At 35.5% G+C, this 26,012-nt stretch overlaps 1 protein-coding gene and 1 long non-coding RNA gene across 11 annotated transcripts in view; one reads left to right on the top strand and one right to left on the bottom strand.

Moving 5' to 3' along the window:
• Positions 1-26,012, top strand: part of grin2bb (glutamate receptor, ionotropic, N-methyl D-aspartate 2B, genome duplicate b) — a 199,278-nt gene that overhangs the window by 126,486 nt on the left and 46,780 nt on the right. The window lies entirely within an intron of this gene.
• Positions 18,760-20,752, bottom strand: LOC137495816 (uncharacterized). Its single transcript, XR_015476899.1, has 3 exons — positions 20,679-20,752; positions 20,033-20,080; positions 18,760-19,147 (listed from the first exon to the last, which is right to left on the bottom strand). It is a non-coding gene; the product is annotated as an uncharacterized LOC137495816 (long non-coding RNA).

Genomic DNA, 26,012 nt, shown 5'->3' with positions numbered 1-26,012 from the left:
ATTAGTGTGATATAAAGCTGTAATATTGCCTTAACCTACCTAATACCTAACTCCAACATCGAACCATTCAAATCCAGTGGCGGTAGCATAATCTGATAGGTAGGATAAAATGTCAGGACACCGCAGCGGCTGTCGTTGTTTTAGTTCCTTTAACTTGCCCACTGCCACTTAAGCCAATTATTTTGAAGCACTGCGGGTTGCCTTGTTGGAAAACCGTATATTTCATTCCTTCAGTCAGAAAGGCTCTCAAAGTGTATGTCTGTGACCAAAAAGCGACCGCCGGTGGACAGTAACACCCTCACAAATGAGACGCAGATTCAGAGTTCCACGTGAGGTTATTAATTAGCAAAAAATATTAATATTATGAACGACATGTGTTGGCTTGCACTGAGTCACAGTTCTTAAGTTCAATTACAAACAGTTTATTTTATTTTTAAGGATCTGAGGTGAACTATCTGCTGCTGCTTTCATGTCATGTAAAATGGCATTCAAACTGAGTTCAGAATTCAGTTCAATTCAATTCAGAATTCCTTTCATTAGCATGATTGTAAATGATACAATATTCCCAAAGCTTGAAAGAGGAAGACAAATATAAAACTACAATAATATTTCAAAATACAAAATAGAAACAAAATAACTCACATTATTAGCATTTAACACTGAATAAATCACATAAGGTGTACCTGAGGTGATCATTGTCATAGTTCTGTTGTTCAGCTGCAAGAAATAGAAGCCATTTCTAAAATATAAATTTCAGGTGTTGGTTAGGAGAAAAACTCCTTTTAATATCGAAAATATTCCTAGTGTGCCGTTGCTTTTATTTAGAAAACATTTAAAATTTGCCTTAAATTAGTCTTTAGTCTCCTGTTGGTCATCAATCTGGCAACCGGCGTGTGTGTGTGTGTGTGTCTTGATCCAGGAATGCAATACCTAGTTCAACCACTGGTTGTCAAACTTACATACTGCACCTTTAAATAATAACAATTTTATTCTATGTAAATTTAATGTTTAAAAAAAAAACTTTTAAGCTGATTCTGCCTCAATTTGTGAATTCAGTGTGTAAATTTTATTTAGGATTTTAAATATGAATATTAGATAAATCATTATTGAACATGTTTAGCCAGAATAATCACATAAAACAATTAGGCCATGAAAGTATGGTTGCTGGTTTTGTTTTCAATCGCAATTCACTCCATTTGCTTTTGTTCGATTCTCTAGTTTAATAAACAGGAAATTTACCAAAAAATCCATCAAAATTAAGATAAAAATTATGTAATGAAAATCATTACAAAATAATAATCTATCACCAAGCAGTACATGAAGTGGGTAAATAATTCCGTTTTTTCGGCTTACTGCCTTTCCATTTTCCACATCTTTATTACATTCACATTCGAATTACAAAGAAAATAAAAACAAAACATAAAAAAAAAATCATGTTTAAACTAAATAAAATGCACTTTCAATAAATGGCTTGAAAAATTATTAAACAAAATGTGAAAAACGTAATAAAATGAGAAAATCAATATGTTTTACCTATTTCTTTTATTTTTATTATGAATATAGAAATGTATTTTAGTCGGTTTAAACAAAATATCAATTAATACAAAAGTGTGGTCACCTTACATCTTTAGGAACATAGACAATTTTGAGAGATGTAAACAAAAAGAATAGTGCCAACGTATTTCCTGATTTACATTTTTAATTTCTATAGCTTCAGAGATTCCAAAAAGAGCCACATATTGATGATGTTATGATAGCTGTTTTAACATACGGCTATGATTGAATTGTCTTTTCTGACAGTTATGAAATTGTTTGATAATAAGCAGGAAATGTTCATGGGCCGATAACGTGATCACATTGAAATGGTCTATAACGATAATACATAACTTTCATCAAAGTTTGTTATTTTTATATGGTTCTCTTAATTTTTTTTCTCTTTCATTTAAAGGTATTTAATATTTTTCTCTAACATATTAATTGTCGTCTACTAAAGTACATCGTAATAATAAGTTGTTTTGTTAAATTAGTTTCTGTTTTGGCTTTGGTACTGACTAATCTATAATATATACACAAATACATTATTGTACAGCATTCTATGAACAGTATTCATTTGAAAGAGACATCTGTAAAGAGTGTACACATTTATGCTGGGCACCGTATATAGTCATTATAGTCGAGTGCGGAAGTCAGAGACCTTTCCCTTGAGGTACCATCACAAATGCTCACAGGAGACCCATTCGAAACACATTACCTCCACCGATTCATCTCACCTGGCTATTTGGGATCAGATCGGCCTGAATGGATCCTAATATCAGACTCCCAGATTGAACAGCGGCATTCTGTTATAGCAGCACTGTACACCTGTAACACCTCCCAGAGAAAGACTGAGTGAGAGTGACAAATGGACAACGAAAGAGACGAACAGAAAGTACATTATTGGTAATGCGGCTCGGCTGTAACTCCTCGCTGAAGTGTCTGGCGCGGAGCACCTTTCACTTTTCTTTCCCCATTATGTCTCCTCTGACATTCAGCCTGCGCCCACGTGTCTGAACCGGCCCGGCTGTTATTTTCATCCCAGAAACATAAATATCCATCGTAACACAAAAGTGAGCTTTTCATCCTAACTGCTTGTTCTCTCTTGTACTGTTATTTGACATTTAGTATTGAGGGGCATTGATTCCTAAGTATTAATTAGCGTTTAGGCTCGGTCACACTCTCTTTTAGCCAGTCATTTGATCTGCTGGTGAGGAGTTAATTGAATGCTGGAGGCAGAGCAGGATTAGGAAGCCGAATGGAACAACATTGCGAGCCTTGCCTCTCTCTCTCTCTCCCTCACACTTTTTTCACTGTGTGTTGTTTTTCTTCTTTCTTTCTGTCTGCTTCTGTCCCCTCCCTTGATTAACTTTCTCTCTAATGCACATGCTAACATAAAGCAGAGGAGGATAATTCTTACACTTTGGGTTTTTGCACATTGATTCTGGGAAAATGTTGCCTAAAGCTTTGCATTTATGCTGCAAACACAGTCATCATTATGTGTGTCAGTTAAACATATTACTTAATTTAATTGAATAAAATTCATGGTTTCCACTACATTCATTCTTCAATGGCGGGGCGCCATGCCAAAATTTATCCTGCCACGGCTACATTACATCTTGTCATTCAAAACATTCAGTCATGTTTTTTTTTAATAGCGGGCGATAATGGCACTAAAATGTATTAAAAGGTAAGTGAATTATAACAGCGCAAACTTTACTGTAACCGTAGTCGTATTTGTTTAACCTTCTAAGGTTACAGTACGTGCTGACTGACTGGCTGACTGACTGACATGTGCGTGAAGCATGAGGCCAGCAAACACAACGTATAGCCATTTCACTTTATCTTAGGACGCAATAATATCGCTCTGTAGGTCTATTGGAGACATTCATAAATATTCCTAGCAAATCTAATAAATGTTGGAGACATACTTGTTACATAAACGCACTAAATCGCACTTCAGCAGCGTTTATTTGAGAGCGCACAAGAAGATCTGCATTTGAGCAGCGCATATTTAAGGGGGCGTGCAAGAAGTTTAGTGCACGAGCAGAGAAAATCAGCGCGCAAGCAAAAAGATTTGCATACTTATAGGCTGATCTCAAACTGTCAAATTGCGCTCACGACAATTGTCATTTAAATAATGCCACAGGTAGTTGCTAGATCTGTTTAAAAAAGGCCTGCCGCCACAGCTGGAAAAAATCCTAAAGGAAACACTGAAACTTACATTTACATTTACCTTAGCCAAGTATTAGGCTCTGTGAAGTTTTATCATTTAATGTTTTGTTACAAATTGCATGCCCTTGCTCAAATAATAATAGTAAATTATGCAAAATCACATGCAACTAACCGAAAACACTAGCCCTACTGTATGTACATTTATTAAAATGGACAAATGAAAAAAAAAAGTTATATTAAGAAATTTTTTTAAATCAGGATGAAATTAAATTTTAAAATATTTATTTAGCTATCACGCATTGTTAGTCTTTTATTAATAAGTAATTTAATAAGTAATTAATAAGTAACTTAATGTTTTGGTAATCTTTAAAGGTGCCACATACTGCATTGGTTTAATAAGTTAATCCTTCTCTTAATAAGTTAATCATTCTCTGATTCTCTGAGTCTGTGGCTTCGGTAAGTAAAAAAAATCCCCAGAAATGGTTTTATAAGTTCATTTATTACTCCATAAAATACCCCTAGAATCAGAAGAAACATCGCTGATTTGCTATTTTGTTCACATGCTCAACAGAAATGACTGGGATTGGCCGTGAAGGTCGACAGTTCACCAAACTCACCACTGTTTACTGAATGTAAACACAGAGACAGACACTGGAGCGTCTCAAAGTCACGTCGATCAACTGGTTTATTTATAAGCTAACATATGAGCTATCCACTGATGAATCACAGCTTTATAATGCTACAGTGTCCCTGTATCTGTGGCTACACTCAGCAAACAGCGATGAGTATGGTGAACTGATGACCTTCACGGCCATTCACAGTCTTTTCTGTTGAGCATGTGAATGCAATGGCAAATCAGCGCTGTTTAAGAACTCCAGTATCGTGACAGCCCTAGTATGAATAGCATATACACTGACACTTATTTATGCTTAAAAGAATTCATTCAAGATCAGTGAGTGGCATTTCTCATTTCTTTTTGTTGTCAGATTAACATTAATGACAAATTAGGCTCTTCTTATGTAAGGCCTAATGCAAGGGTCTAATATACTAATGCACATGTAAGTTTACTTTCACTCAAAATATTCCGGTACACAAAATTGGCTGAGTACAAGCAAAATAAGTTGTAAAACAGACTTAGTTTTAAAACTGCACACTGTCTGATAATACTAAGTGTCACAAAGCGTATTTCTTCAGTGTGCATGTAATTTCTCATACACTGTTACAGTAGCTGTTTTCATGTGTTTTTAAAATGCAATAATAAGACATATTGATTAACACATGCTAACTAATTTGACTTTGCCTCAGTGGATTGTGTGATTAAATAGCAAACCAATTAATCAGTCTCACTGGCCATCATCTCAAATGATTAGATGTTCAAAAAGGCCTAAGCCAAAAGTCTGTCATCAGAATGATTTGGTTCAGTGAATCAACAAGATTGTGTTCCCAAACATCAGGCGTCTGCCTCTGAAGGCAAGATAACATGACAGTGTTTGCTATTGCGTGATTGTCTTAATGTTCTGCGGCACAAGTCATTTATGATTTACGAAAAAAGTAGCTACAGTGGTTTCCCCAGTTGCAGCAGCTTTCGTTTTTATTATTGATAGTTTGGGACAACTTTTGTTCTCTTAAACACTTGCGATAAAATTGGTGCTTAATTCACAAATTATGTATGTGATATGAATAATTCAATTCAGAACTGTAAATGTAAACATAGCTGCTGACACCTTAAAATAAACTGTAGTCTATTGTTTGTATATCCTCAGGGCACATTTGCAGGCAGACTATAGGATACTGTAAGATAGAACATACAAAATATGGATGATAATATGTCCTTTATTTAACAAACATTAAACCCCTGAAGAGACATTACTGAAATACAATAGTGACAGATTCAAGTGTACTTCCCATCCACACTATTTGAACAGTTGTAGCACACATATGTTAGGTTTCCTCTGTGTATTCTGAGTGTGCCAACTTCAGCACAACAGACATCCAGCTCACCTTTCTGCTGGAAAGAAATGTTTTTTTTTTCAGCAGCAAATCAGCCTTTTAGAATCATTTCTGAAATATCATGTGACACTAAAGACCATAATAATTATTTTGAAAGATAATTTTTGTCCTAACTGGAATAATCTGCATATTAAATAAGTAATAAAATTGATAGGGTATCTGCAGAGTTTTAAAAAGTATTAAAATGTCTTAAATTCACTGAAATATTGTCTTGTAAGTCTTACATTATTTTAACAGGTTTTACTTTTCCCTTGTTAATTTAAAGCTACCTAATTTATCCAATACATATCCAATCACCAACAGTATATCTCGACAGTTATGTTGAAAAATATTCATGTATACAAATAGGGTCTGCTTTTGACACATTATGTACAATATGTAGCTAAGAAATAGCTAATTAGAATTTGTTTTAATGGGTAAGTACTTTTTTTTTTTTTGCTGGGCCATTAAAAAAATCCTTTGCATATACAATGCATCTGGAAAGTATTCACAGCGCTTCGCTTTTTTACAAAATTTGTTTTGTTAAAGCCTTATTCTAAAGTAGATGAAATTAATATATTCCCTTAAAATTCTACATGCCATACCCCAAAATGAAAATGTGAAAAAAGCAAATTTATTAAAATTAAAAACATTGAAAAATCACATGTACATAAGTATTCACAGCCTTTGCCGTGAAGCTCTAAATTGAGCTCAAGTACAATCTGTTTTCAGTGATCATTCTTGAGATGTTTTAGCAGCTTGATTGGAGTTCACCTGTGGTAAATTCAGTTGATTGGACATGATTTGAAAAGGCATACACCTGTCTATATACGGTCCCAGGGTTGACAGTGCATGTTAAAGCACAAACCAAGCATGAAGACAAAGGGATTGTCTGTAGACCTCCAAGACAGGATTGTCTCAAGGCACAAGGCTGGGAAAGGTTACAGAAAAATTTCTGCTGCTCTGAATGTTTCAATGTGCATAGTGGTCTCCATCATATGTAAGTGGAAGATGTTTGGAACCACCAGGACTTTTCCTAGAGCTGGCCGGCCATCTAAGCTGAGTGATTGAGGGAGAAGAACCTTAGTCAGGGAGGTGATCAATAACCCGAATGGTCACTCTGTCTGAGCTCCAGCGTTCTTCTGTGGAGAGAGGAGAACCTTACAGTAGGACAACCATCTGTGCAGCAATCCATCAATCAGGCCTGTATGGTAGAGTAGCCAGACGGAAGCCACTTCCTGCCTGGAATTTGCCAAAAGGCATTAGAAGGACTCTCAGAGCATAAGAATTTAAATTTTCTGGTCTGATGAGACTAAAATTAAACTCTTTGGAGTGAATGCCAGGCATTACGTTTGGAGAAAACCAGGCACCACTCATCATCAGGCTAATACCATCCCTACAGTGAAACAGCAGTGGTGGCAGCATCATGCTGTGGGGATGTTTTTCAGCAGCAGGAACTGGAAGACTCGTCAGGATAGAGGGAAAGATAAGTGCAACAATGTAAAGAGACATCCTAAATGAAAGCCTGCTTCAGAGTGCTCTTGATATCTGACTGGGGTGACGATTCCAGCAGGACAATGGCCCAAAGCACACCGCCACAATATCAACAAAGTGGCTTCACAACAGCTTGGTGAATATCCTTGAGTGGCCCAGCCAGAGCCCGACCTAGCTCCTATTGAACATCTCTGGAGAGATCTGAAAATGACGGTACACTCATCCAACCTGATAGAGCTTGAGAGGTACTGCAAAGAGGAATGAGTAAAAATTCCCAAAGACAGGTGTGCCAAGCTTGTGGCATCATATTCAAACAGAATATTCAAACAGATTTAAGGCTGTAACTGCTGCCAAAGGTGCATCAACAAAGTATTTAGCAAAGGCTGTGAATCCTTCTGTACATGTGATCTTTCAGGTTTTTTATTTTTTATATATTTGCAACCATTTCAAAAACTCTTTTTTCACATTGTCATTATGGGGTATTGTGTGTAGAATTTAAAATAAATAAAAAAATTTAATCAATTTTAGAATAAAAAATGTGGAAAAAGTGAAGCGCTATGAATACTTTCCGGATGTACTGTAGCCCTAAATAAGTCTGAAATTTCTATCTTTGTTGTCCTAAAAAGGTAAAAAAAATATATATATATATAAAGTCTTACATTTCAAACCTGCAAAAACCCTGAATGGAAAACACACTGTAATAATGTTTCACAACATTACTATTGTACTGTATATTTAGTCAAATATATTAGAACTTTTGAACTTTCAAAACAACCCCTTTTCGAACTTTTAAACTGTGGCATATTTTTCTAAATGTTTTAAAAAGTTACAGCATTTATTGCCTTTAACTTTCTTCCCTTTACATCATTAATCTCTTTTCTTCTGCAGTTTCTTTCTGTCTCACTAGTTCTCGTCCAACGATTCTTTCTTCTTCTTTTTGTGAACCCTTGCTTTAAACAGTTGTCTGAGTAAAGTGTTGCAGGGGTTCTCTGATCGCTCGATTCTGCCGGCACTATAAACACTCAAATTTTCAATGCTAATTTCCGAAGCTATTTTCTAAGGCATATATGTGAAAGAGCACTTAATTCCAGCACTTAGTTTGTACTCTGACCAGTCGGTAATATATTTCAAGCATTTAATAGACAAATTACATACAAATGCACCACTGATCATTAAGAAAACACTGATTAGGGCTTGATTTAAATGTTAAATTAACATTTATAATGTTTCCAGGAACAATTTGTAGCCGGGAGAGCAAGTTATGAAGATATATATCTGTGTTGTTGTTCTGGAAAAGCATTTTGTTTATATGAAGGAAACAAGTAATTAAGTGGGGATAAAAGAGCAACACTTTTATGTTATTTGTGAATGGAGAATTTACCCAGTGGACATGGTATCTGCTAGAACAAGATGCTTGTGTTTGTGTAATTAGGCAGATGTTTTAGTGTAGCCTTTAGAGTTTCTGAAGAGGATTTTCGAATTGGCTGATAAGAAGATAAGGGCACTTACATCTTACGAACATTGGAGAACACCAGAATAGATGGAACACAAGAGGACAAACAGCACTACCAATCAGAAGTCTGCAGTAACTCTCATATGCCCGTGTGCAAGTATTTAATAAATGTCTAACTGTTAAGGCCCGTGCACTCCGAGACGTTTTTTTGCTCGCGTTTTCCTTCGACGTTTAACGCCTCGCGACTAAATAACGGGCGTCAATGTGATTGTGCACACCAACGCCCAAAATGGCAGACGCAAAAAGCGCTAAACTGTCAATGTGAGCGCACATTGAAGAAGATGCCCAGAGGCGATATGAACGTGGAGCTGCTTATAGCACTGGTGAACAATCATTTCTTCATTGCTAGAGCTGGAGCTGCTGCTTGAACCATCCATGCTTGTTCGAGTCACCAGTAACTTTAACAACAAATGTGTGAACTTCCTCTCCCCCTCTTCTTCTGTGTTATAAGCGGGTGTCAGAAGCTTAAGTTGTGTAGCGCCATCTAACGTCAAAAGAGTGATTTTGCATACTCTTCAGCTTGACGCCAGTGAAAAGCGCTTGGGTTTGAATACTGAAAAACGTCTCGTAAAACGCTGACGATAAACGCAAATGAAAAGCTTCCAGGTGTGTAGGAGCCTTTAGATTATGGCATCCACACTACTCCAGATTCTAAGACTACTACAGTGGCTTAGACTAAGCCCAGTGACTGTGAATGGTCACATATCATGCGTTTTAGTGTGGACTAACCACAATCAATCTCTCACTGGTCTTTTGGGATGTTGCATATCATCAATCCCTATCCAGCATTACAGACATTCTAAAAACATAACCCCATAATTATATAGCCAGAAGTATAAATGGCTGCATTTCGTCTTTAAAATTAATGCTACAGGGTGGTATGGTGCCGTTCCTTTTTGCTAGCAGCTGACCGCTTACCTCTATATGGACGGCATTTCCTGCTGTTACCAGTTTGTCCAGTGGCTCACAGCGCAAGTCAGTTGACTTGAAATTCAGAGAGGAGTTGACCGCGAAGACGGAGTTCGAGTCCTGCGAAGAACGCTTCCAGAAAGCCAAAAAATAAAATAAACAAGTAAATAACAGGGTGAGAACATGGTACAATCTGAAAACGTGGTTATAATCAGGGGGCTTTTCTTTTTCTGGATTGCTTTTCAAAACACTATCAGATGGGTTTAGGCAAATCGGTGGGCGCTGGTCAATCTGTGCTTTTGAAAACACTATTGGTTGGGTTTAGGGAAGGGGGTGGGTTGGGGCCTTGTCGGTTGGTCAGCCAGTCAGTCAGTCAGTCAGTCAGTTAACAGCAGCCTCTTGTGGATTTACATGAGAACAGCAGGTGCCTATGGCACTCGTGAGAGAAATTTGAGATCTGAAAAAGTGCACACAGCGGCTTCTGGTGGATTCATGAAAAGAAAAAACTGCAAAAAAATAAATAAAAAATGTTGCTCCTGGGACGCATTTGGCGCACTTCAGAAATGTAAATAAGGCTACGTTTTCAGAATGAGCTTAGATTTCCCAATACACAAGTGGAAGACTTCTAGTAGAGTGTGCTGGCAAAATTTACACATGCCTAGTGAGCATAAATAGTCATGTGTCATGCATTTTAGGCTGTATAACAGTGGTGATCAATCTGTTTTAGCCAAAGATCCCAAACCTCGGCCTTGCTGAAAGCCTTTACCCATCAAAAAAACGACATAAAAATTAAGCTACATTTTTTTTATTTGCATTTCCATCTTAAGACCTTTAGTTAACCATTTTTGAACTAAGTAAAAAGCATAAGTTTAACCTACATACATTTTTTTATTGATGCATCCGAGAAAATCTGTGACAATTCACCTGGGTGACATTTCGAGGGGTGAAAATTTGGGTGACGATGCACTTTGATATTAGCAGTAATTAGATTAAGTAAAATGTCTGTAAACAAAAAGAAAGAAAGAAAGAAAGAAAGAAAGAAAGAAATAAATAAAGAAAGAAAGAAAGAAAGAAAGAAAGAAAGAAAGAAAGAAAGAAAGAAAGAAAGAAAGAAAGAAAGAAAGAAAGAAAGAAAGAAAGAAAGAAAGAAAGAAAGAAAGAAAGAAAGAGAATCAATTGAGCGCACAAAAGGTGAAATGTGTGAACAGCCCCTTTGAGCCTTGCAGGGTGCGGGATGTCACATAAAGAGCTGTACTGTATATTGACGTTTGTGGCAGTTAACCATAATGAGAATACAGAAAACAGCAGTTAGATCAAGAAAATTAAAGGGAGATAGGCCTACATCAATCAAGATACATTTCTTGTACTTATTCTTTTGTCATTTTTGGGAATGAGTCTACCACTTGATCGACAGGTTGTCAACCACTGCTATACAGTGTGGACAGACATCATTTTTCTAAAACTCTATAAAAAGCTAATCTGTATGTGAATCCTTTTCATTTTAAAACACAGTTTTAAAATAAAAACACACTAGTATTAATGGCGCCATTACTGTTTTACAAATATAACAAAAATAGTCATGTGTTTGAAAATATTAAAATAGTTTTTAACTGAATATTGTTTAATAATATGTTTAATCGCACACACACACACACACACACACACACACACACACACATATATATATATATATATATCAATGTTTAATCATTTAGAATTAAAAGGCTTATTTTGAAAATGTACCCCTATACACATATCCAGAGAGTGTGAATTAAAATAATATAATGTGTATTATATTATAATTATATTATTGTTTATGGCTGCACAAGATACTGTTTCAGCATTGATATCGCAATGTGATCATTCGCAATAGTCACATCGCAAGATATGCAATGTTGAGTCTGTATAATAATTTATTATTTGCATTTTGATTTTATGTGATGTGATTGTATAATGATTTTAAAAACATTTAGGTATAAGAAATTGTAACATTTGTGACTTTAACAACGATTAATTTGATCAAATTACTTTTTTTTATCATTCAGTTACTGAATGATAATGTTAGACTCGGGAAATGATAAAACACTTTATTTCGATTGTATTTTTTTTATTAATTGTATTTATTGATAATAATAATAATAATAATAATAATAATAATTATTATTATTATTATTATCACAACGCATACAAATACAGAAACACACTGTAAATAGCACAGACCACAAAACGTTGGGTGACCTAAAAAAGTTATAAATTAGATTGTTTATTACATTTTATGGAGATGCAAACAGTATTCCTCAATCTGACTAAACATGTGCATGAAAATACTCACAACACATGCAACTAGAGAAACGCACTGCAAATAGCAAAGACAACAACGAAAATGTGTTGGGGGACCACAAAAAGTGAGTATATTAGATTTTATGATCAGGTTTGTTTATTAAGATGCATTGCAGAATCCATTGCAGAATCGTCTCAATCGATCTAACATTATAAATTCTTTCCAATTATATTATATCACATGATGAAATTGCATTAATATCGCAATATGTATCACAAAATTAAAAATATATTGCAATGTTAGATTTTGCCAATATCGCTCAGCCGTATTATTGTTATTATTATTAGTGCAAACAGCACATATGAATTGTGTATATTAACTCTCATGCAGTTTTCATTAGCAGAAAGTGAGCATTTGTGAACAGGATCATCTGGCTAAACTTTTAAAAGCAGTCCAACAGCAGTGTGCAATATATGCTAAAATATGAAATAAGTCAACATTATTAGCCCCATTCAGAAATAATTATTTTTCATTTGGCTACAGGACAAACCACTGTTGTCCAAATGACATGCCTAATTAACTTATCTTGCCTAATTTACCTAGTGAAGCCTAAAAATTTCACTTCAAGCTGAATACTAGTATTTTGCTGAGTAGCTAGCAAAATGTAGAGTATATAAAGCTCAATATATTAATCTATTAAGCTTAAGCGGATATAATATTAGACTATAAAAGCTTATAATAAACTATTTGTTTATATTTTTACAAATGTGTTGAAAAAGAAATTCTCAGAGGGCTTGTAATTTTGTCTTCAATAGTACTAAATAATAGAACTGAAATGAAAAGCAAAATAAAAAAATAATAAATCATACAATTGCTTGTATATGAAAGACAGAATAGATTTGTTTGGAGTGTTCAGGGAGTTCAGGTTGCTCAGTGTAAACCTGGACCCTCTCTCACACATACACACACACAGACACACTGGGCTTTTGAATGACAGCATTATGAGCTGGGCTGAATGAGAACCAGCAGACCTCGCAACCCCTGGAGGACTCTAATGATCCGTTTCCACCATTTAAATGGCATTCCCGGATTCGGTATTATCATTCAGGAACACCCACTACACTCACGGTGGATCTGTCAGCCATGATGGAGGGTTTTGAGCCGGATGGGTCATGCTCTGCTATGGTGAAGGGCCTGTAGAAGCCTCAAGGGGCTTCACTGAAGGTCAGCTGGAGGTTTAGACACGGCTGAAGAAGGTTAGATGAGAGACATGTACACTGTAAAGGTCGACAACAGGCTAATTCAGATTACTTGTACTTATCTGGGTTATATTGATTGCAAGGACGTGTGTTGGTTATTCTTGGAGAGAGAGAAACAAATATGTCTTTTTCAGGCCATGCATGAATTTTAAATGGTTAATCTAGTGGTCAGGCTCAGTGGCTAGTAATGTCCCCTCACATTAAGAAGGTCGCTGAGTGTAGTCCTGAATAGACCAGGAGGCATATGTGTGGAGTTTGCATATGCTCCTCAGGTTCGCATGGGTTTCCTCTGTGTGCTCCGGTTTCCCACACAGTCCAAGAAGTTGCGCTATAGGGGAATTGGATGAAATAAACTGGCCATAGTAATGTGAGTGAATGAGTGTATTATTGTAATTCTCACTTTTTTTTCATAGGCATTTAACTTATTGATGCTCCATTAATGTCCTTTAGCTGTTCCTTACCTACCAATTTGCTACCAATTTTTTTTTTCTTTTTTCTTTTTTTAAATACAAATCTATTAGTTAGATAACAGGTTAAATCTTTACACTTGGCCTTTGGTAATTGTTAAAGTTGTAGTTGCATTTCAAAAATGTTAATCAGGTTTTGATGGTTGTTTTAGTTTAATATATTAGTTTGTTTAATTATTTAGAAATCATTTTTTTTATTAACACCATTGCTTATTAATTATATATATATATATATATATATATATATATATATATATATATATATATATATATATATATATATATATATGTTTTAATGACTAATTACTGTTTAAAGACTAATTACTGTTATTATTATAATAGTTATATTATAATATTATTATAATTGTTATATTATTTATATTTAATTATTTTATTCATACAATTGATTTATTAATAATAATTTTACTGCTGATTTTAATATATTTCAAATATAATAATCAAGTTGCAATAAGGAGGTCTCAAGTTTATTAAGTGTATATATATATATAATTCAGAATATTTTGCCATTAATATATTAAAATTCTGCTCACTTTAAAATAAGGTTCCATTAGTTAAGGTTCCATTTATCATTCATAATTATTTGTAAGGTGGCATGGTGTCTCAGTGGTTAGCACTGTTGCCTCACAGCAAGAAGGTCGCTGGTTTGAGCCCTGGCTGGGACAGTAGGCATTTCTGTGTGGAGTTTGCATGTTTTCCCCAGTGCTTGTGTGGGTTTTCTCCAGGTGCTCGGGTTTCCCCCACAGTCCAAAGACATGCGCTATAGGTGAATTGAATAAGGTAAATTGTCAGTAGTGTATGAGTGCGTGTGTGAATGAATGTGTATGGATGTTTCCCAATACTAGGTTGTGCCTGGAAGGGCATCTGCTGCGTAAAACATATGCTGGAGTAGTTGGCAGTTCATTCCGCTGTGGCAATCTCTGAAATAGAAACTAAGCCGAAAGAAAATGAATGAATGAATGAATTAATTTATCATTTGTAATTAATATATTAATATATTTGTTCACACTTTAAAATAAGGTTCTATTAGTAATGTTAATGAGTCTCGTTTAAGTTCATATTTTGTTTTTGTAAATAATATAATAATGTAGTTGCTCACACTTTACAATAAGGTTCTATTAGTTACAATATATAATAACAAGAACATTGAATGAACAATACTTGTCAAGCATTTAATATATTATTAAAATCAAAGTTAAGACATTATTTTAACTTAGATTTCTCTCAGTTAATAAGTCATTTAGAATAGAATAGAATAGAATAGAATAGAATAGAATAGAATAGAATAGAATAGAATAGAATAGAATAGAATCTGTATTGTCATTGTACAAGTATAGCAAATTTTAAGTGCAAACCTCAGGTGTACAAATATTATGTGCAAACACTGCAAAAATTGCAATGTAATAAATACAAAATAAGACATAAAATGAATATAACTGAAACAAAAACACACATTATCTACACTATGAAAAATAAAAAGTTAACTTAAATTTTTAAAGCAACCAGCTGAAAAGAAATTTTGAGTTTATTAATCTGGAGTGGTTGAAGTTGTGGCAATTTTTAATTTAAATTAAGTTAATAATAAGTATATTTATGGAAAAATTTGGCACAATATCAACCACTGAAGCTTATTAAACTCAAAATTTCTTTGCAGCCGGTTGCTTTAAATTTTGAAGTTATCTCAACTTTTGGCCCAAATGAAGAAATCAAAATTCAAAGTCTCCTCAACTGATTTTTTTACATACATTCAACAAACAGGTACTTAAATCGTTTTTTTTTTTAAATGAGTAAATTCAACTCTGAGTTCAAAAATATGTCCACATAACCTACAATTTTAAACTGGGTTAGGAATTTGTAAGTTGGATTTTTTACAGTGTAAGACTTAACTAAAAATACTAATACATTTTTTTAAAATAAAATACTAATTTACTGCTGATTAATGGCAGTAGTTGGGTTCAAGTATTGGGTAGAATTAAGGATGAATGATAATAAGCCAGTAGTTACAGTAACAGTGGGAATTGGTCCTTAAAATAAAGTGTTACTCTTCATTTTCATTAACTAATGTTATATAAAGGAATGAAAAAATATTGCAATTAATGTGTTGTCTATTGTTCATGATAGTAAGTACATTAACATTAACTGATGGAAATGTGTGTATTTGTGTGTGTGTTTCTCAGTGTGTGTCTATGTTTGTCAGTCTCTGTGATGCTCTTACTCCTCTGAGGTGCTTAAGGCTTGTGAAGCTGCCAGGCTTTTATTCTCCTCTTCAGTTAATTGTAGGCCCTCAGGCTGCAGCTCTCAGGTTCACTGGGTGGCCAGCAGACCTGATGCCCACAAACTTTAATAAGGTGCTTGTGGACCATTTTCCTTTTTTTAAAGTTATCATTATGCTTTTGGGCATTGCCGAAAGACGCTGACAATAACTCTTCAGAAGTAGGTCAAGATATCTGCTGGTGAACCCATCATCTTTACGTTTTCCACTCACCGTCACACATTGTTTTTTTTCAGTTAGTCTTTACTTTCACACATAAAAATACAAAGTGAACAGTCTGGCTTTTCAAAATATTTGGCTTTAAAGTTTACACGCAGCTCAATTCCCAAAGGTTTGTTTGTGTGCCTTTACGTGGAGCAAACGTGTGTCTGTGTGTGTGTACTGTATTATATAGTCAGCTTTATATACAGTAGTGTTGGTGGTGTTTCTCTGTGTTAAAGGCCCACAGGCTTCCCTGGGGACGGGTTTTGATCATTACATGGTGTCCTGTGCAAGTAAAGGTAATTAATCTCTGGTTCACCCAGGAGCCTGTAACTTGCTTTAATTAAAATGCATACATAAACACACACACTTTTAGAAAAACCTATACGCACTTCTGTGGCCCACATGTATGGATTGTGCTGTGGGTGGCTGAAAATACCAGATGCGAGACTAAAGTATGAAGCGATCGCTGTTCGGTTAATCTGAAATCCTGTTTAGGTTTACTAATTTGGTGATGTCATAATACCTCTTGCGTTCGAAATCCTCCACCGATTATTGTCGCCCCTGTGTTGATGATGCATTAAAATAATCCAGTGCTGGTGGGCAAACACTGTAATTACTTGCAGAAGCATAACAGCCTTGCCTTCCTCCCTCTGGACTGCTGATGTGTGCTGGGTTCCTCAAATGAGAAGGCAAAGCCCCGTTTTGGCGGCATTTCTACATTAATGTGCTGTAAAAATGATGCATTTAAAGTTTAACCGGTATCTGGGTTTGAGTCAAATGAAATTTACCTGATTTCATCAGATCCAGATCCAGTCAGAATTTTCTATATGACTTTCTTTCTTTTAAACAATATTGGTCCCCCTTTTGGTTTTCATTTCTGTCTCCCAAAGGAGTTTGGGTTTCTTGCTCCTGCCGCCTCTGGCTTGTTTAAAGCCATTCGGTTTGAGTTATATTTAGTAATTACTAGGGAATATTATTGTATGTTCAATAAATCAATAAATCATTTCAATGAATGATTCAGTGAATCTCTCATTAAAGTTAAATTTTTATTTTTCTATGACAAACTAGCAAAGGAACCAGCTCAAAAATCTATTTTTCCAATGGTTCGACCCTGCCAGGCCGCTTTGCAGACTAATGACTGTAAAAAAAATATGGACAACAACTCAGCGTCTTTTCCCATTGAACGATTTGAAGTCAAAACGCCTCATGACGGGCACAAACTGTCACAAAAAACTGCTGAAATTAGAGCCTGGGCATGCACAGAAGGGACTACCAGATGGAGCCAATAGCGGAGCCGCGGAATGAAGCTTCCAACCACACGCTTGTACATCAAATCAACGCTTGTACGTCTTGAATGACCTCCCGCTCTACTCATAATTCATAATAGCCGTATGCCTATTACATATCCATAAAACACTATGATATAGCCGGGCTCGGATGGTATCCCACTATAATCGATCCGCTCCAGAGTTCATCTTAATTGGTCTGAGACCAACTCATTCAGGCGATCTCGGACCGATTGTTTTGGTGCGGATCAGAGCGCGATTGCTGGATTCACATATGCCAAACAACCACGCTAACTGGGCAAACGAGACAGGTTCCGAAACAAAAGTCTAGGTGTGAAAGCACCCTCAAGTCCACCAACTTATGTGTCGAGCTACCAGACAGACAGGTAGCAGCAGAAAAGCCGTGCAGGTAAGCGGTCAGCTGGTAAGTGCATAAAGGAACGACATCATACTGCCCCGTAGTATTTGTTTTAAAGACAAATGCAGCCATACGTACTTCTGGCTACATAATTTGTAATTTACAGAAATGTATATAGCGCTACATTTCCAGAATGTTGTTGATATGTTGGTTAAATTTTTTTAAATGGCCTTTATAATATAACATTATTAGATTTTTTTATAAAGCATATTTTATTAACATTTATGTGTGATTAATATTCATATTATTTTCAGACCATTAAGCGGCTAATCCTCTATGAACAGACTGTGTCAGGAAGGTTACTGACATGGAGGTGCAGTATTAAATAAATGAACAGAACTCAGTGCTCACTGAAAACGCCTTAGTCACAGATCATTTAAAGTCATTTCAAGTTCATTCTGATTGGGCTGTGAACAGAAGCGCTGATGTCCAAGTGGGAGAGTTGTTTACTTTTTAATTAATCTGTCTATTTCCAATGCACTGTAAAAAATGTTACTTAGATCTAACTTATAAAAAGTGAGGCAAGTGGTTGCATCGGACGTTTTAGGTTGATTCAACTTCCAGCCTTTTTTAAGTATTTTAAACACTAAAACATTGCTTAAAACAAATGCAATAAAATTAAGTTGAGCCAACTAATATTTCTAAAATTACTCAAATCAGATAAACTTACTTTTTTTGTTAAACTTAACTTACTTATACATTGCTATATGTTGACTGTACTCATTTTAATTAAGTGTTATGAACTTAATGATCTAAATAAAATTAACCATGCATATGTCATTTAAAACTAATTTAATTGACTTCTGGCTGTAACCTCAGAAAATAAATCTTCGTTTCTATATTGTAAGCACAATATACACTAGTAAAAACAGATAAACAGACTTTCCTGTCAATAACAATTAAATAAGAATGGGATGATGGATTAAAGACCATAACATGTATTCAATATCAATCGATGTTCCTTTTAATAGTGACTACAAAATAGGCCATTAATGTGGCTACACATACACAATACATAAATAAAAACATTAATAATACCAGATCCTATTGAGAAATCATCCAAGGCAACTCAGTGAGGAGATTTGCATATTTTGATGAAGATTTAGGATGCATAATGTCCAGTCCCACAAAGAGTCTCTAATATATCTCAAATGTATACAGTTTTGATGGATACTTGAAGTCGAGGACATCGGTAAGTCCAAACAGGAGCCATCATGCATTTGACAGGTTTGGCAAACCTCTGACAGTCCTATGATAATCCAAACTGTGTTGGGCTGATGGCAAATTTTTCCCGTGGGCAGCCGCATGCACCTCTGATTCCTCACAACTCTATTGGTAGAGACAAAAAGAAACAGGAGTTCAGGTGGTTGCTACCAAACAACATTAAATAGCTAAATACTGAATAGGAAATAACTACAAGTGAAGTTACAAAAGTCCAGTGAGAATGATGCATGGATGAAACACCTTAGTTTATCAGTTAAAAATTACCTTAGTTAAAATTACCTAACTTCTATTTAAAAAATAAAAAAAGGTTATAGAGGTTGTGTAATTACATTATTCCAGGTGTTTTTAGTTATCAAATTTTAAAGAAAACTGTGATTTTACTCAGTGTAACAGTGCATGTCATTGTGTTTTCCTGTCAATCAAAGAATTGTTAAAATTTAGGTATTACATTTTTTGTTTATTTTGGCAACTTATAAAGCATAAGAATGTGTATTTAATTTAGATATTAAAACTGTTTGAAAATGGCTATATGAAAATTATAGAATACAAGTTCTATAATTTAAATGTCATCTTCATTTTGCACCAAACTTTGCACGTCATAATACAAATTTTATTAAATAAATAAATAAATACATTGCCATTTTACACATTACATTAAGGTTTACATTAAATTTTTGCTAAAGCTACATTTAATTGACTTTTTCTTCAAATTTAATGTCACTGGCAAATGACAGTTCAGTGATTCAGTGTTATCAGTTAGCTTTATTGAAAGACTGACAGATAATAAGAAACTGCATTAGGATATTTTTATACTGTTTTTACTGTTGCACACATAATATCTGTGTAAAAAAAACAGTAAAAAATTACTGTTGCACTTCAAATATCAAATGTAAGTTAATTCTATGGAGCCCACTATTGTTTGCAATTTTACCAATGTTTTACTTGCCTGCAAATAATTATAGCTGTAGTTGTATCTAATGTTTTTCTTACCTGGATGTGAAGTTTGAAGATCCACAGGTAACAAAATCACTTTGGTATCTGAAGACCAAGAAAATGCATTTTAGAATGAGGTGCATACAGTTTAAATGGTTCTGTAAACATCAGTAGTAAATGTAATTTAAGTTAAAATAAATTGTAAATCTGTAATTTATTCACTATGCAGCATTAAAAAACTTATGGACTAAATCTCTAAAACACAAACTTTAAGTTATACTTTCTCTTACGTTAAACACAAACTACTTAACTGTTGCATACGTTTCTGCATTTAATATCCATCCTTAATGTGCTGCTATAACTTAGGTGAGCTAACTTTAGCTAAGTTAGCGCTAGCAAACTGAACCCCCACACCCCGACCGCCCACCAGTGACCTTGTTAATCGGTTCTGCAACGTTAGTTATAACTACTAAGTGTTTTAAAACTACTTTCACTATTTTTTCTCAATAATATCACTTTTAATCATTAGCATAAACTAGCGTTGGTTAGCGTTAGCCAACTTAGCTTTCCATGTGAGAGCAGTCTAACTGTTAACATACCTGAGGCTACAGTACAATTTACAAAGCTAAAACCTCACCTGCCTAGCGAAGACAGCAGTTTTGCATGACTTTACAATTATCATTCGGCTAAATTTGCAACTTACCGTGTTAATCAGATCCGCTGCTGGGAGCAGTTGATGTCGACCATTGCAGAAGCTGCGTCTGCCTGCTAAATCCCGGGCAATGAAAAAGGAGTCACGCCAAACTATTAAAATCACGTTTTATGAACACCTGCCCACATCGACAGCTGCTCTAATAAATTGTCTGTGTCAACTCACTTTTATAACATTTATTCTACACAATAACCACGTAAAAAAATCTACTCAAATAAATTGCATTAGTTTTATTCAAAATATACAGTTATATAAAAACTGATATATTTTAAGTAAAGAGGAAGCAAATTAAATTTTTTTGGTATAAAACAAATAAAATTAACTAGATTGCAATTATTTAAAGTAGATAGAACCAACTTTGTGAGTGTAGCACTTTTTACAGTGTGGTTTGACCCTGCCAGGCTTTGCTAGTTTGTCAGGTGTTTTTTTTTTTTTTTTTTTTGCCAGGATAGTTAGCCAATCAAATCACACATTCATTTATTTCTGTCCAACCACATTTCTGCATCTGTCGATCATTTACTCAAAGCTGAGCATCATTTACTTAACCTTTTGTGAATTTGAATTTTGTTGAAGGTGGCACAGAGGCTCAGTGTTAAGCACTGTCGCATCACAGCAATAAGGTCGCTGGTTCGAGTCTTGGCTAGGCCAGTTTCTGAATGGAGTTTGCATGTTCTCCCCATGTTCACTTGGGTCTCCTCCGGGTGCAACGGTCATGCAGTATAGGTGAATTGGATGAACTAAATTGGCCATAGTGTATGAGTGTGTGTGTGAATGAATGTGTATGGGTGTTTCCCAGTACTGGGTTGTGTCTGGTAGGGCACAAACATATGCTGGAATAGTTGGCAGTTACTTCCGCTCTGGTGACCCCTGATAAATAAGGGGCTAAGGCGGAGAAAAATGATTGACTGAATGAAGTCTGTTGAATTCAAAATTATATTTGACCGTGGGTCAATCTACCCACTTTGCCACTAGACCTGAAGTTTTTATATGAATGTAAAGAAATACCAAGTTATTAAAAGCTGTTTCTATTATCTAAAATCTAATATTGCCAGAGGACCAAGTGAGTCAGTACCGACACTGGTGTCCTTTCAAAAACTATTGGTGCAAGACACCCATGGGCTCCAGGGAGCAAAAATCAAAACAAAAACACCCACTACTTTCTTCTGAAAAGTTTGCATTGGTGCTAAAATTAGTGGTTTATACTCACTATATATCTTTATCTCTTTAACATTCTTCAGAGTCTTTTCATTAACCTATGAAAGTATGTGAATGATGGGAAGATTCATTCCTTTATTAAACACTGCCAGTGTTAATAATTAGTCTACTGATTAGCTGAAAGAAAATTATTACAGCCTAAATATGTTAAATTCCCCTTCAATAGAGTTCTTAGTCATAGAGGGCATTCAAAGTTTAAGTATTTACAGAAGGGACTATTAAACTACAAAACATACACTACCTGACAAAAGTCTTGTCCCTATCCAAGTTTTAGGAACAACAAATAATACCTTGACTTCTAGTTGATCATTTGGTATCAGAAGTCAAGGCAGATGCCTCTATTATACTTATTTTACAAATATATAATCTGATCATGCCTTCATTTTTCATTTTTTAATTAGGACAGTAGGGTCTACCTTTGCTTAGACAAAAGTCTTTTCACTTAACAGAAATAATGTACAGTATAGAATATAAAGTCATGGTGCAGTGGGAAAAGAATAATATTGTGTATTTCTCCATTGAGCTTGGAGGACTGCATTCATATCTCTGTGCAATGACTCAAATAACTATGTTAACATATGGTATGGACTCCCAGAGTTCATCAAGATTCTTTGAATTCAACTTCAATGCCTCCTCCTCCATCTTAACCCAGACATGCTCAATAATGGTTATGTCTGGTGACTGGGCTTTCCAATCCTGGAGCACCTTGACCTTCTTTGCTTTCAGGAACTTTGATGTGGAGGCTGAGGTATGAGTAGGAGCGCTATCCTGCTGAAGAATTTGCCCTCTCCTGTGGTTTGTAATGTAATGGGCAGCCTGTAACTCAGGCTGTATATGTTGTATGCACTCTGCAGATCTCTCGCACGCCCCCATACTGAATGTTACCTCAAACCATGATGTTTAATTCACCAAACTTGACTGATTTCTTGGAAATTTTGGGTCCATACGGGTATTGGTTCCAATAGGTCTTCTGCAGTATTTGTGATGATTGGGATGCAGGTCAACAGGGGATTTATCGGAAAAATCTACCTTCTGCCACTTTTCCAAATGATCAACTAGAAGTCAAGTTATTGTTAGTTGCTCTTACAACTGGGATCAACGACAAGCCTTTTGTCGTCAATTGTGGTAGTGTAGGCTATTTGGTACTTCAAATACACCTATTGAATAATAAATATTGTAAAGATATAGGTTAAATTGCAAAAAAAATGAGTGTGCATATATGCTAATCATGAATAAAATAATTAATAGGATTAATATAATAATATAATATAAAATAGGGTGTCATGGTGGTGCAGCGGGTAGCACGATCACCTCACAGCAAGAAGGTCACTGGTTCGAGCCTTGGCTGGGTCAGTTGGCATTTCTGTATGGGGTTTGCATGTTCTCCCCGTATTCACGTGGGTTTCCTCCAGGTGCTCCGGTTTCCCCCATAGTCCAAAGACATGTGCTATAGGTGAATTTAATAAGCTAAATTGGCCGTAGTATATGTGTGTAAATGCAAGATTGTATGGGTGTTTCCCAGTGTTGGGTTGCAACTGGAAGGTCATCTCCTGGACAAGTTGGCGGTTCATCCTGCTGTGGCAACCCTGAATTAATAAAGGGACATAGTAAAAATAATAATAATAATATACAAATACTATGCACTACTATATTTCTTATTTTAAAAATATATGTTTTATATACTCATTTCTTAATGCTTTATATGCACTTTTAGCATCTTAATGCACTTTTAGCATTTTATACTTAAAATAAAGTTGGTTATTTGACTGAGTTTTAGTAAACTTTACTTCATTTAGTTGCCAAGCAACATATGTCATTTCAAGGTGTTTTATTATTTTAGGTTTAGTTTGCGTTAGCTGCAAAGACAATATTTCTAGTTTTTTAAATCATTCTGTTGGTAACCATTGTCTTTATTTTGCTCTTTAGACATGAATGAAATAAACATACAGAGTCCTCACCCACTCTCAAGTTTTCCATGGTTGTTAAAGATGTTCCCTGTTGACCTGAAAGGCTATTTCACAGCCTCGACAAGCATCACGTAACGGCAAAGTGTCAAGCCAGGAGCAGTTATGTCAGGACCAAAATTAAACTCGAGAGGGAAACTCTTGAATGCAAGATCAAGTAATTCATAGATCCTCGAATGACCTGCGCTTTTAAATGGGGTGTACGTAAATCTGAAGATGAGTTTTCTAATGTCAGATCAATGCTGGAACTGAAATATGCTGGATATCATAAATCTGGTTGGCTGTCATGTCGAATATTGATCTGTTTGTATTTATAGCGACAGATAAATGGGCCTCTGCTGCATCATGTGTCTCGCTGTAAGTACAAAAGATGCCGCCTCTCTCTCTCTCTTCTCTCATTCTCCCTCGCTCTCCCGAGTGAGATTACTGTTCCCATGGCAACACAGCAGATTGCTTGGAGATTGCTATGGTTGTGGGCACCATGGTAGCTCATTTTATATGCTGCTGGGTCTCTCCTTCTCCCTCTCTCTTTCACACACATCCTCTCACTTTCATTCTGTCTGCTGGCACTTCGGGGTTGCACGGACGTTCTTGTGTCAGGAATCAAAACAGACTGCCCTAACACACCGATCGGGGAATTGATGGTGTGCGAGTCTGTGAGGTTGTAGGTTAAATGGATCAGATGCGCACTTAGTAACTACTGCAGCTTGTATATGTCAGTCTGAGTGCAGTTGTAGTGCTGGGATACTTTATGTTCTGTGTATATTCTGATAAATATACAAGAAAGAAAAAATTGATGACGCCACACTGAATTATTAGATAATAATGCATAGCTGAGGTGGACGGTTCCAACTAATAGTATTTTCATTCAGGTTTAGAGCAGGGCTCTGGGATGGACATTTCATTATTTCAGTGTTTTCATTTTCAAGGAAAAGCTTTGCTCTTTTTCATTGCCCTGAATGAATTGCTAATGACACAGAGAAAGAACTGCATATTCCTGAAGGAGCTTCTGATAAACATTTGAATTCAGTTTGCCAATCCTAGGGCTTGCCACCTTTTGGTATAGTCTTTCCCAAGTTTAAAGTCTGTGTGAAATTATATTATATTGAAAATTAAATCATTAATTTTCTTTGTGGCTTAGTCCCTTTATTTATCTGGGGTCACCACAACAGAATGAACCACCAACTTATCCAGCAACTGTTTTAAGCAGTAAATGCCCTTCCAGCTGCAACCCAACACCAGGAAACACCCATACACTCTTGCATTCACATACATACACTAAGGCCAGTTTAGCTTACCCAATTCACTTTAGAGCATGTCTTTGGACTGTGGGGGAAACCGGAGCACCCGAAGGAAACCCACACGAACACGGATATTGAAGATTAATATATTAAAATTATAATTATTATATTATAATATTATACACTTGTTAGTGTTAAGGTTATCTATAATCTAGTATCGTTGTAGAACAGAGACCAAATTCACATTGTGATGATATAAACATTCAAAGCTCTAGGTTTGTTACTTCCAGCGAAATGAATCAACAAATTTTTATTTGACACCTCATTTTTCAGTTGCTCATAAAATAAAAATTCATAAAAAAATATGGGGCCTTATTGTGAATACGTGCCCCCGTATACATTTCTGGAGAGCACGAATTATGTAGCCTGAGCTACGTATGGCTGCATTTCTTCCTTTAAACGAACACTACGGGGCTTCTGTTTCTTTTCGCGCTACCAGCTAACCGCTTACCACCTTATGGCTTTTCCAATGTTACCAGTTTGCCCAGTAGCTCACCATGTAAGTCGGCAGACTTGAGAAGCAGAGAAGAGTTGACCGTGATGATGGGGTTCAAGTCCTGCGAAGAACGGTTCCAAAAAGCAGGTAAAGCAAAAACAAAAGGCAAAAATATATAAATAAACAAGTAAATAACAGGGTGAGAATGTGGTAAGATCTGAAAGCATGGTAAAAATCAAGTTGCCGCATGAGATTTTCTTTTTCTGGATTGCTTTTAAAAACACTGGTGGTTGGGTTTAGAGAAGGCAGTGGGCGGGTCAATCAGTGCTATTGAAAACACTATTGGTTTAGGGAAGGCGATGGGCAGGTGAGTCTGTGCTATACAAAACACTATTAGTTGGATTTAGAC

The sequence above is a fragment of the Danio rerio genome, chromosome 1 (assembly GCF_052040795.2).
Source record: "Danio rerio strain M-AB ecotype USA chromosome 1, GRCz13ab, whole genome shotgun sequence".
NCBI lineage: Eukaryota > Metazoa > Chordata > Actinopteri > Cypriniformes > Danionidae > Danio > Danio rerio.
The sequence above is the reverse complement of the archived record's forward strand: the minus strand, read 5'-3'. Positions and strand labels throughout refer to the sequence as shown.